The sequence below is a fragment of the Stegodyphus dumicola genome, chromosome 7 (assembly GCF_044657685.1).
Source record: "Stegodyphus dumicola isolate Sdum_Otavi_A_Nest chromosome 7, ASM4465768v1".
Taxonomy (NCBI): domain Eukaryota; kingdom Metazoa; phylum Arthropoda; class Arachnida; order Araneae; family Eresidae; genus Stegodyphus; species Stegodyphus dumicola.
In genome coordinates this window covers 78577442-78590714 of record NC_140774.1, presented here as the reverse complement: position 1 = coordinate 78590714, position 13273 = coordinate 78577442, and the positions used below count along the sequence as shown (strand labels likewise).

Here is a 13273-nt window from a genome sequence, read left to right as displayed (position 1 = left end):
AACTGCTATGCAGACATGGTTTTTACAACGATCAGGTGTTTGATATTATTAAGATTACGGCAGAAACCGTGACAGAATTAAGATGGTCATTATGTATAATGCTTGCTGTTTTATCTGTATCGCTCCTTAGTTTTTCTTAGACGAAGATGTCTCGGGACTGTCCTTCCGTCTTCTACCTCCATTTCTGACTCGATAGTGTTAGACACCATACTGTCAAAGGAGCTCTACTTTGGCTTGTTGAAGCTTTTACAGTTTTAAACCCGAGTTTGATGCTTATTTTTTCAGTATCCTTATTTTCAGTTTTCTGTTTATTTTTCCTTAATTGCAGGCAACGTTTTATCATTTAGCTCTTCTGCATTATTAAGATTTTGTTTCTTGAGCACAATGAAAGTAGTTTTGGTAGACGTAGTAGCATCAGCATAGGATAGGTTAGGTCGAAGCTGGATGTTAGTTACTACCTTTCGCGCCTCCATGTTTCCTTTAACTTTCTGGTGTAATATTCTGAACTTCTTTTTCCAATTTCCATATAGCACAAGAACTAGAAAAGGCTCTGTGCTCTCCTTTGCAGTTTATACAGAGAGGCGCAGCAGTACAGTTTTCATTTGTGGGTTAGTCTTTGTATGGCAATAACCTTAATACTGATAGCACCTCAGAGGGTTTGGTATTTGAGGCCTTACGGAGCATTTTAAGTATCCAGTCATAATGCACTTCGGTAGATCTGGAGTGCTGAAGATCAGGATAGAATGTTGTGTACTTATCAACTGACCTTCCTTTCTCATTTTGATCCATCCTGCAGCAGAGACCTTTTGATCAGAAAGTTCAGAGTCTAGTTCCTCTTTAGGAACAGAAAGCACATCGTACTCAGAAGTAGACCACGGCAAAAGTTTAAGCTCTTGTTTACTGACACTTTCAATCTACTAGCAAGCATTTTGTTCAACTGAAGCAGAGACGCTGATTGTAGAGCTGATGCTGTTTCTAATAAAAGATCGTCAGATCAAAGCCTCTTAATGGTTTTTTGATCACCACACGGCTTTAGGTATTTCTGGATTAACAATGGCAATAACTTCCTAAAATCTGCCTAATTGCTTGAAATAACTATAAATCGAGGTGCACAATCTGATACAGAAAATATTTCATGTCTTCTCTCTTTCTTTACTTTTCTGTTTGCATGCTGAATAATAACTATACTAAAGTTTTCATTTTTAGCCAAATTTGTAAAATTAAAAGATTCGAAACCGGCGGCCCCATCCACCACGAAGTCCAGCAAGGGGACACAGATTCCACGCAAACTGAAGCTCACAGTCGACTTTCCTGAAAGGAGGTACTCCAGAAAACCTATCCTCAAGCCACTGACACAAGAACAAGTGATTAGCTGATTGATACCCGTAAGGATAACAAAGTGCCTCCCCTTTAGTTTAAGCAGAGGCTAAAGCAGCGTGTTGGGGACAGTACCTCGCCCTCTTAACTACCAGGACCACCTTTTTCAATGACACGGATCTCCAAGCATGGCAGTCTGACGACGAGCTCCATCTTCTAAAGAGGGAAACCACAAGGTAGAAAGTTAAATTGAAAGTAATAGAGAAGAGGAGGATAATAGGAAAAGAGGAAACATCACTGGGGCTCCAGGATCGTGCCACCAGCCTCACCAAGAAAATGATCCCCTGAAGGGCTAGCGTGCTTTGAGACTGCTTCAGCTGCAGTCACAGAGTGAGCCCTTGAGGCCCATACAAGTACGGAGTATGTATAAGAGTTATTCTGATTTGCTAACAACAGATTAAAAGAAGGTAACATTTATCATAATTTTAAAATCGGTTTATTGCATTCGCAATGCATTTTATTTTATTTTAAGATCAAGGGTTGATTGGGTACACATGGTAATTTGCATCATTAATTAATTTTGAATAATACCAAAACATTTGATATAAAATTACATGATTATAACATCTCTTCATTATAACGCTGTTATCCATGAATCGCTTTATCATATGATTTTAATATATATATTTAAAAACATCACACCAGTGCCTGCGATCTCGGTATATCGAAAAGCATCGATGTACACGGAGCCAGATATAAAAGCACTGTATACCCAAAAAATGAAATACCACATCTTACAAAACACCATAATTACATTATTTATCCTAATCCTAATAATATATTGTTACGAATTTGGTATTTAAAACCTAATGTTAGTTCAATTATAAATTAAATGGTTTTATTTCTCGCGCAGTGCAGCGCGTGACGAATATTAAAACAGAAATTTCCGCTACGGCATCATAGAATATCCCACTTTTGACACCAAAAATTGTTGCTTGCGTACGGGTTCGTTACGAAATGAATGCACAAGTCCGATGAAAAATGAACAAAAATTTATTATTATCACAAAAAAATGATTAAATTTTCTCAAATTATCATGCAGTATTACAATATCTCACAGTAGTTATCTTTTAACTACTCAAATGTCCAATAGAAAGTAATTCAAAACAGCCAAAGAAAGCTAATCCGCGAATTCGCTACAATCAACAAGAGCAGTTTTCTAAACAACAACAAACTAAGCAACTACTACAAATTGAGATGTTTTCCTCCTTTTATAAGATTTTAAAATCACGCGCTAGAATTTTCCAGTACTTTCTCGAAATCAAAAAAGATATATTTATTTATTTAATGCACGCGCTCTTGTATTTTCAATTTTCCGGCTTAGCTTTCTTTTAATATTCGTCACGCGCTGCACTGCGCGAGTAATAAAACCATTTAATTTATAATTGAACTAACATTAGGTTTTAAATACCAAATTCGTAACAATATATAAAAATAGCAAGTATTGTCCAAATGGTTTATACCCAATTATTCAGATACTGTATCACGTACTACCTCGAAATGTATCATGCAATCTCATTTAGAAAACAGTTCATAAGCATCTCTAAAATTCCTGACCGAAGCCCAAGAAACTGCGCGAGAAGTTCTACTAGAAAAGAGGAAGTTTCTTTGATGAGAGCAAACATTACAATTTCTTCATATTTAATTCCGAGCAAAGCAAATGAAACATGAAAATTAATTATTCTTAAATAACTTAGTAACTATTTATGTTTAAATAATAACATTGTATTAATTATTTAATAACAACAATATTAATTACTTGAATAATAAGAATAATTATTTAAATAATAATAAGACAAATTGCCAAAAATTAAAATTCACCTTTAGAATTTTTCTGTGATTTACTTGCTATAGGGAACTGAGAAAAATCTAACCAGGTTTATGATTCGAAAACAATAATTAAAAATTTCAATATCATGCATTTTATTTTCGTTGCTAGTACCATAGATCTAGAGCGTAGCTGGATACTTCAATGAACAGCTAAACGAATAATCACTATTCGTACACGTAATATTCACCTGGCTATAAAGGTAGAGTTTTATTTAACGAAGGTTAGAAAAATTAATTCTTAAGTTTAACCGTATGACATTTTCATTTAATATTTTGTACTTTATGTATAAGATGATATATTGCCCAAAACGAGTATATAATTTTTAATGGCCTTTCATGTTTCACCCGCTTCTCTGCAAGTTTGGTATTCCATTCCGATTATAGCTATTCAGGAGACACCTACTCAATCCAATTCGCGACGTGGGGAGCTAATTTCTGACAGATAGTTATCGCCCCATGCTGTGAGTGTTGGAAACGATGGCATTAATTTGAATCCGACGTTACTCGTGTTGAGGATGCTGTTCCGAAAACGAGATGTAATAGAGGGAATGCTGAGATTACGTGCACTGAATATTCTACGCGTAGTCTAAAATGAGCGTACTATATTCTAGCATGTTTAATTTTACTGCATATGTACTTCAGGTTAGTGCCTTTCTCATATATTACACCTTTCGCGAATCGAAATCTGTACCAATCCCACTTCGAGCCAGTGTCTGTTTTGAAAATCACATTTGATTATGCCGTGTCTCTCTAATTATATTTTGGTAATTAACACAGTATTTCCAAATATTCTATTAGCGTTATATTTAAACTAGACAAAGAGTAGTCATATGAAGACCTCTAAGTGTTCTGTGACTTACATTTTAATTTTTCGAAATTCTTACTTAATTTAGCTGCCTTCTGAAGAAAATGTAAAAAAATATGTTTCAGTAAAATAACATAAGAGGTAGGATAAAAGTTGTTGTTTTATACATTACATACAACAAATATAAATCTTTTATACTCTAGGAAACCAAACGCCCATTTAAAAGTTCTTTCATTAGGATACTCACGTTTCGCATTAAATGAAACCCTAGTCCTTAATCATTCAAGAGTATATCTGCATTTAAGAAGAGGGTAATGTAAATAAAGTAAACATCTCGGTTTCTTAATACCTGTGCATGTATACAAAATGCATTATGCACACACATACATTATGCACACACGAACTGTGCTCATATATATATTGCTGCATGCATTAGGGTCCGTACTGGATTGAATGTAAACAGAACCGATGACAGATTAATAATGTTTTTTTCTAAAAGCAGCATTTTACAATTCTAGAACTTTCCAGAATCGTACTTGTACAGCTCTTCTCAGTATAGCAGAGCACAATCAGTAGCTACCACTTCAAACTACGAAGAACGTTTAATACAATGAAATTCTACGCGCATCTAAAGAGCGAAGCTCGCAAGGAAATACACTCATGTCCATAAATTAAGGATAATGCAAAATCAGGCAAAGGAAGAGTTAGAAGCAAAACAAATTTGACTTATTTGTAAAGCTTATTTATTAAACAAAAGGTAAAGATAAAAAAAAAGATGTTGTATGCTTGATATTATTAAAAAATTAGCGAATTTTCTCCCTGGAGCAAATTACAAAAAAAAAAACTATTTACAAAAAACCAATATTGCATGGTTGGTATGATTGTTAATACATTGCATGTCTCCCAGACGATGCAATACAGTCCGTACAACGCCTAGGCATGCTGAGTATCAAATTATCGATCTGATATTGGGGAATATTACACCACTCAAAACGCAATGCTCTCCGAAGTTCCGGTAGACATGTAGGAGGAGGTTGACGAGCTGCAACTCGTCTGCCAAGCATGTCCCACACGTGCTCTACTGGATTAAAGTCCGGTGAGAATGCTGGCCAGTGCATACGGATGATATCCTCCGATTGAAGGCATTCGCTTACAAAGTTTGCACGGTGATGACGGGCGTTGTCATCCATAAACACAAATTGTGCGCCCATGGTGCCCCGAAACAAACGTACATATTGTTCCAGAATGACGTCCCGATAGATTTGGCTTGTCATAGTTCCACTTTGAACATGCAGGTCAGTTCTGGAACCTAGAGTAATTCCACCCCAAGCGAGCACTCTTGCACCACCGTAACGGTGTCGTTCAATAATGTTTTCTTGGTGGAAACGGGTACCTGGAGCTCTCCATATGAAAGTCCGGCGAGAATCAGACTGAAAGCTAAATCTGGACTCATCGGAAAACATCACACAAGCCCACTGTTGCAGTGTCCACAATGCATGCTCTCTACTCCAGGCTAACCGCAGGCGACAGCGAGTTGCAGTAAGTGGAAAGCATCTGACAGGTCTACGAGCATATAGACCAATTTGCCCTAAGCATCTGTACACGGTCTGCCTTGAAATTGTCGTACCAGTGGCTGAAGAGAGCTGAGGAGACAGTTCTGAGGCTGTGCTCCGCCAGTTTCTTTTGGCAGTAACTGCCAAATACCGGTCCTTGTTCGGCGTCGTAACTCTGGGGCGACCTGTGCTGTAACGTCTACTCACATTACCATCATCTTGGAATCGTTGCCAAAGCCTGGAGATGACACTCTGGGCAATTGCAAGTTCGTCTGATACTGTAGTTGGGTACGCCCACATTCCAGTCGGCCGATAATTCTACCACGTAAAAAATCATCCAAATGCGTCCTTTGTGTGATAACTATTCGGTTATTGCACTGAAATGCTTATAAAGCGCCTGCGAACAATTTTACTTCTTTGCCTGTATTCCTTATATATCACTCTCTTACACTCTCGTCATTGTGACGTACCATCGGTGTCATCTGGTTACTTCCTGAAATTTGCATATGATTCTTGAGGATGTGCGTTGTGATTGTACAGGTTATATATTTATTTTAGAGTTCGATTTCCGCGTGACTCCAAATTATCCTTAATTTATGGACATGAGTGTATCTTAGTACTAAGAAGTCAACTCTGAACTAAAAACTGAGAACTAATGCTCTCTCCGGTCTTATGTAGTAATCCCCCGGCAAAAAGGTATATATGGTTAAGTTGCATATAAAGGCCGAGTGCGAGTATAGTTACATATAGGAAGCAATTACAGCTATTCAATTGTAGTACCGATTATAATTATGCGGGGACCGGACCAGTATGTCCCCAATCAGTAGCTAATTCGTGAATTTATTTGTATATTTCTCCACAAATCTGGCGACAAAAATTAGTCACAAAACCATCATCAGCTTGGCGATATCTCTCCAATTTAGCGAGATAGACATTTACTTCTGTAATTAACAGACTTGTGCCTGTAATCTTGCCTGACAAAGCTTCGCTTTTCTGAAGGCTGTTAATATTACATCATACAAAATTCGTTACATTTCCCCTTCCCGAGGACTACACGTACACGTCCCGGGCAGTACAATCCTGGACAGGTAGCCATAATTATAACTAAGGAAAATTAACGTAATACTAAAATGATAATTTCCATCAATAACATGCAATAAAACAAATAAATTCACGAATTTACAATGAAAATGGAACCCTGACTTAGTATACCAAAATTCTGATTTATATTTCAGAAAAATTAATTGATAATATATATTGAAATAACTGTATTTGTGAACTGTTATAGTAGTTTAAAATATGAATAGTCGCAGCTAAAAATAGAAATTATGTAAGATTTCTGTGTTTCTAGAAACATTGTAAAATACCCGTATTTAAATAAGTGTTCCATGCCAAAAGAAAGTATTTGTAAATTAGGTAACACTAATTTCTTTAAAAGGTACTCATGTCTTCCGTACAAATTACATTTTCCTTTGCAAAAGAAATTCTGTTTCCCAAATAAATTTTTCATATACACAAAGCTTCCTGTTGAAAGCTTTTCAGTATTCACGAGTTTTGGTACGAAAATCGCCCTCAGTTCAGCAGATGGTATGGCTGAGGTATTTGAGGTTTTTATTTATGATCCTTGTAACATCTTCATCTAGCAATTACATACGAAGTATTACGCTCCCGACGAATTCCAGGAAGAAAATGTGCGGCACAAAAAATCATTTTGTACCGAATTCGGGCCCCTCAAGAGATTTTTTCCATGCATAACGAATTAGAGAGTCATCTTTAAATACGGAATTATACGTCCCTAACGCCAAGAGGGTTAAAATGGATTCATAAGGGATTTTTTTTTTTCGTGATATCTGTACTTACGTAAGCATGTATGTATGTATATATTTATCTCGCATAACTCAAAAACTATTAACTGTAGAATGATGAAATTTTGTATATGAAATTGTTATAACATCCAGTTGTGTCCGGTCCTTCCTTTTTTGTTACAATCGGCAGTACCAAACATATATATAAATATACCCACCCCTTGTTCAGCTCAGTGAGCTTTGTTTTTTATTCTTATACTATGTTGGTAAATTGTGCAGTTTGCTTTAAAGGTGATTGGATTATGATGTGCTTATGTTCCGGTTAAGGATTTTATGCCGTTAGTTAATCTGTTTGCAGAAGTTATAGTATTATCAACAAGTTAAAAGTGTAAAGGGAGCTAAGCCTAACTAGGGGTATTTTGTTTACGTACGAAACTCTTAGTAGGATAAGGAATTAAGTCAGTTGATGTACCAACTTGAATGTCCTTCTACCCAGTGAGACCAAAAGTTAACTTTAAATTTCGGACACCGACAATTTTGGCCGTTGGCCGAATTGTTGGTTGAGTAGAAACTCTAATTTTAATTGCAGAAATTATTTTATACTGTTTTAAACTTTATTCAGTGGGTTGTTTTTTCAGTTTTTAATGTAAATGATTTAAGGTTTATGTATTTTTGCCTTACATCTGAATGAATACTGAATTAATTGTATAAGAAATATAGCTGTTATGAAATTCGAGAAAATAAGTTTAAATGAAGAGCAGAAAAAATGTGTATAACTTAATAGGCCGTACAAAGCAGTCAATGTGGTGCACATATCAGGTTTTTTTTATTTTGAAACGATGTAAATATTGCTATCACAAACCATCGGAATAAACCAAAATTTCTACGCTTAATGTGAAAGGAGAAGAAACTGTGTAGAATAATAGCAACAACAGCATGCGATGTCACAATATTTAGGAATTCCTTTTTATATGCAGTATTATATAATTTAACTATACATAATCTGGGATATGTAACCATTATTAAATCATCCATTTTAAATACGTTGTTAAATCGTGTAAAATTATATAACTGAACATAAAATTATACACGTAACATAGAGCAATAAATTCGCCTAATTTTACATGTGGTTATGCATTCAAATTAAAAAGAAAGTCAATTTAAAATGTCTAAAAATGTAAATTTTGAACGATGCTTTATCACATTAGTACAAAATAGCAATCACTTTAATATTGTGATTTTTCTGTGAATTTAACTTGATATTTTGCGTTAATTCTTTGACTGAATTTTCCATGAAATTAATCTTTCAAACTTTTTCTACCTAAAGAAGTTTTTTTTTTCGTGTTTCTTTCATTTCTCCTTTACAAAAATCAAATTAAGCATATTAACTTTCCGTCGACTACTGATTTAATAATCGCAAGGAAATAAATTGACATTTGTCAGGTTTAATTTTCTAACTGCTATGATTTTAAAGACAACTTGCAGTTTTAATTAGTAATGAATAATGATGGTTTTAAGAAAAACGGATTTGTGCTGAATTTCACTTTACTTTTTACGATTAAAGTACAGTAATTAGACTTCCAAATACAGATGTATGTCGAAAACTATACCTGAAATCATCAATAATCTATTATGAAATAAAATATTTTTCAATAACTTTCTGATCTTTATTTTTGTACTTTGAAAATTCATTGTGGATAGAAATGAATTAAACAAAGGAGAAAAGAGTGCGTTTCTTGATCTCAGATAGAACAGCATGCATCTGTTTGGCTACCACGACTCTAAAACATTGAATTTTAGGAAAGACTCTCATTCAGAAATTTAGCAATGCATTGTTTTAGCAGCCCGATTAATTATAATGAACAATATAACTATATATACAAGGCGTTGAAGCTTACTATAAGAAATGTAAAATATTGCTATTATTTGGGGGATAGCAGTTAAAATGAAACCTCACTATAGTCTTCTTCTGTTAAAAAAATGAAAATCATGCCGTTGCCCGAAACTTTTAGTAACTGAATTCAACTGTTAAAGAGATTTGCGTACCTTATTTGCCAGTTTTCTTACCTTCTGATCCCGATGTCTGCGTTATCAAGATGTTTCTACTAGACCAATGTTCTCAGACAATTCAAACCATCCAAAGCAGCGCAACGGTCAATCTGTAGCAGTTATATTTCGACCGCGTCAGTCGCAACTTTAGCTGGCAGTCTTCCAAAACATTTATGATCGTTCAGTATGTACTAATTCGCTTCAAAATGTTTTCCAGACGGTCCGCGTGGAAAGTGATTAACCAGGAATATGATATAAAGCGATTAATGATGTGAAACGATTTGCCAGAAATGATAGATAGAAGAATAAGTAACATTATATATATATATATATATAGTACTCAATTCGGAACCTAAAACAGCCAGCGTTTGCATGTAAATTCCACTGTAATGAAAATTATATCAATTATACAAATTATTTAAGTAAATTATAAAAGTCTTAGGTTTATCGGAGACAAGAAAACGTGACAAATGAGCAGTGCCCTGGCCAGGATACGAACAGCGAACCTTCCGATTGCCAAGCGGACGTGCTGCTCAATTACACCACGAAGGCACCCCATAAGGAAAAAGAAAAACCTTATAGAGCCATCTGTAATATACCTGTTGATGGTTACCGCTGTGTGTGGGAGGCCGCGCTGTGAATATATTATTAACAATAAAGTAAACCGAAGGTTGCCCTTAACCCATGTATTAAAGGACACAAGCGTGTTGAAGAAGATTAAACTTTCAAGAAACTCATCCCCCTCTTCAAACAGATGAGTCTTTTTGAGCTATGGTAAAATTTTAAGTAAAAATTTTATGCTATGCCCAGTAATTGCATTCTAAAAACTAGCTATTAAAGAAGACGCGTGAAAGGTAAATTAAAGATTTCATGTTTCGCTAAATGGCAACACTTAACATTTCAAAATAGCCCAAAGATTATGGAAAGATCCCTCTAAAGGTATTTCTAACTCTAAAACTCAAATGGAAGGCTCAGACGGTTATCAAAGCGTTTTTTGGTCATCAGTTTTTACGGCAGACTTAAAATAAATGGAATTAACGAAAATCGGTTACTGTTTTGTCCTATGGTGACCTAGGATTGATGGTCATTAGCGGAATACAGGTATAGGGGTAAGATACAGTCTGCAGATAATTTAAAATTTTTTTTCTGTTGCAGATATTTTGAAAAGATTCCGTTCATGACATTTTTAGTGTCAAAAAACTCAAAAGTACAGAGAATGTATCAATTATATGTCATTAGATCCATCATTGTGCGAAAGCTTCAATTTTTAATTTTAAGCCTTTACATTATATTATTATTGCTTTACATTTATTATTATTACCCCGCTAACTTAAGTCGCTAATAATCACAGCACAACGTGACCTGGGATATACATACACGCTTTGTTCCAGGATAACTAACTTCCAAAACTCTTGCTTAAAATAGCACTTTTTTCTACCTTAATGTGAATAGTTCGCTATCTTATTTAAATTCTGGCTTGAAAATAGAATAATAGGAAAGTAGTCAGACTTGAAATGAACTATTAGTGAAAAATAGATAAACCTCACAAAATGTTTATAAACCAAAACGTAAACAAGTTCAACAACTGCGAACACATCAGGCAACCTTTCTTAGAAATATGGTGACTTATAAGTGATTTTAACGTCAAATTTCTATCCAAACATTTTTATAAAAACGGAACAAAAAGAAAGAAGCAAAAGAATTCTTTCAGCACTATGTTTTGCGCAGCTCAGTGAGAAGGCAGGAAGAATCCCGTATTTAACCTAACTAAAAGTATAATTCTTGGAAGCAAAAATTCATCAATATATTGTTTTCGGTAAGGTGATAAAGTTCCTCGATCTGCTACAGATATTGAAACATTTTACGTTTTTAAAGATGCACATATTTGTTTGGATGTTAAAAATAAAGAAAAGAAATATTATAATATTTCAAAGTACTGCTTTTAAAAACTTAATAAATAAATTTAATACCAATGTGCATATAACAGCTTCACACAAATAAATCCCTTCGATATATTATTTACTTTAAAAAGCTTGTTAAGGAGTTATAGAAAGCACTTATTGCTAACGTTCTAAAGTCATTAGGCTTTTCTGAATCAAAAGATGTAAAAAAAATTCACTGCCCTCGCCAGGACCTCGCACTCCGAACTTTCTGATGCTTTTCGAACGTACTTTCCAATTACACCACGAAGGCATATGCTGGGGAGGGGGCAAACATTAGAAAGACATTAGGTTCATTATTTACAAAATACTCATCAAATTTAAAATAGCGTTTAATAAGTTGATTATTCCTCTTAGTAACTAAAACGAATGATATTAATTCATCAGAGATCACTCGGCGATTTTAAATGAATAATGCAGCGCTCACTTATTTCCAATACTTTTCAAAATAAAGGCCAAGACTTCAGAAAACTTCGTATTTTGCAGAGGTAGAACTTATATTTTACTGTGTTTTGTTTATTTCTTTTTTGTAAATATTCACTAAGCGTCTCTTTTTAGCAACAAAAAGCGAGTTCCCAAAATATATATTCGAATACCAAAACTTCGCAAAATGTCCAATATATCATCCAAAACAATGAAAGTGGTGCATTGCAATTTTTAAGAGATTCGCAAAATGCGACAATGAAAGTCTCTTTGTACCGTTTACTTGATAAATGACTCGCAAAATATGAAATATGACGTTAAAGAGTAATTAATAGAGAGCTTTAGAGCTATAACTGATTTATTATTCAGTCGAATGATCCTGGAGATTTTTCAAGAACCGTGACTGATTATCATAATTTTACTTTGATCTAGTTTAGATTCTGCGAAGAAAAGGTGTTCGAGTGCCGCATAAAGAAGCGTGTGAAAATTTTTTGGGAGTTTAGCAGATATTTACACATTTTATTGGCGTGTTTCCAAAAGAATTGTAGAAATGGATGGTGAAGTAAGACGTTTCGTAAAATATATATATATATATATATATATATTTTATGGCCGAAAAGTAATGCTTTTAACGCATGTATGAGACAGATATTTCTTATCGAGAATTACAACGAAAATGTTTTTGGAAATATCTTTAAAAAGAATCACTTAATAAAGTAAAATTACTGTTATATTTTGCTGCTGATAATAACAGTTAGTTCTTTCAGTAACATACTCTTTTGCTTCCTTGTACGAAGTAAAGGAAGTATTTTAATTGCGAAAAATTTCGGTTATCATACTTCAAAGAAAATAGCCATTTTGACAGCTCTCAAATCCACTGGAAGGATATTTTTGCGTGGCATCTGTACGTACGGACAGAATAAAGGATTCTTTTTTTCGAAAACGCATTATAAAATGGGTTAAAAATGGATGCAGAAGAGAATTTTGGCCGCATTAAATGTATGTATATATAAAAAAAGTATAAATTTAAAACGAGTTTCACAAAAATCCAAAAGAAGTGAAATTCAATATCATTAAATTTCAGAATACCTTGTAAGTATGTAACTAAAACCTCAAAAATTAAAAAAAGAGACACAGAAAAGATGCAAAAAAAGAGAAACTCAATCAAGTCTGATAAAACGTTATCAAGAGGAGGATACATCAGATTCAATTGCACCGTTTCCACTTGAAAGCCTCTGCGTTTCTGTAGTCCAAAAATAAGCTGATGAACCATTTCAAAGTATTTAGGAATAACAGCTCACCCGAAAATTTTGAAGTCAGTCCTTCCGACGAAGAGGAACTAAAAAAATCTAACTCCAATAAAGCAATTAAAATTACTTAGACACTTTTAACTGAAAATAGAATTGAAATACTACAAAACATACTCATTGTATGCTGAGTAACCTTTGTAGCATTCTTTTTTACAATATTTTAAGTGTAACGTGTCAAAGA

At 34.2% G+C, this 13273-nt stretch overlaps 1 long non-coding RNA gene across 1 annotated transcript in view; it reads left to right on the top strand.

Moving 5' to 3' along the window:
* LOC146996240 (uncharacterized) overlaps positions 1-13273 on the top strand; it is a 506022-nt gene that overhangs the window by 226317 nt on the left and 266432 nt on the right. The gene's annotated exons all lie outside the window — the stretch shown is intronic.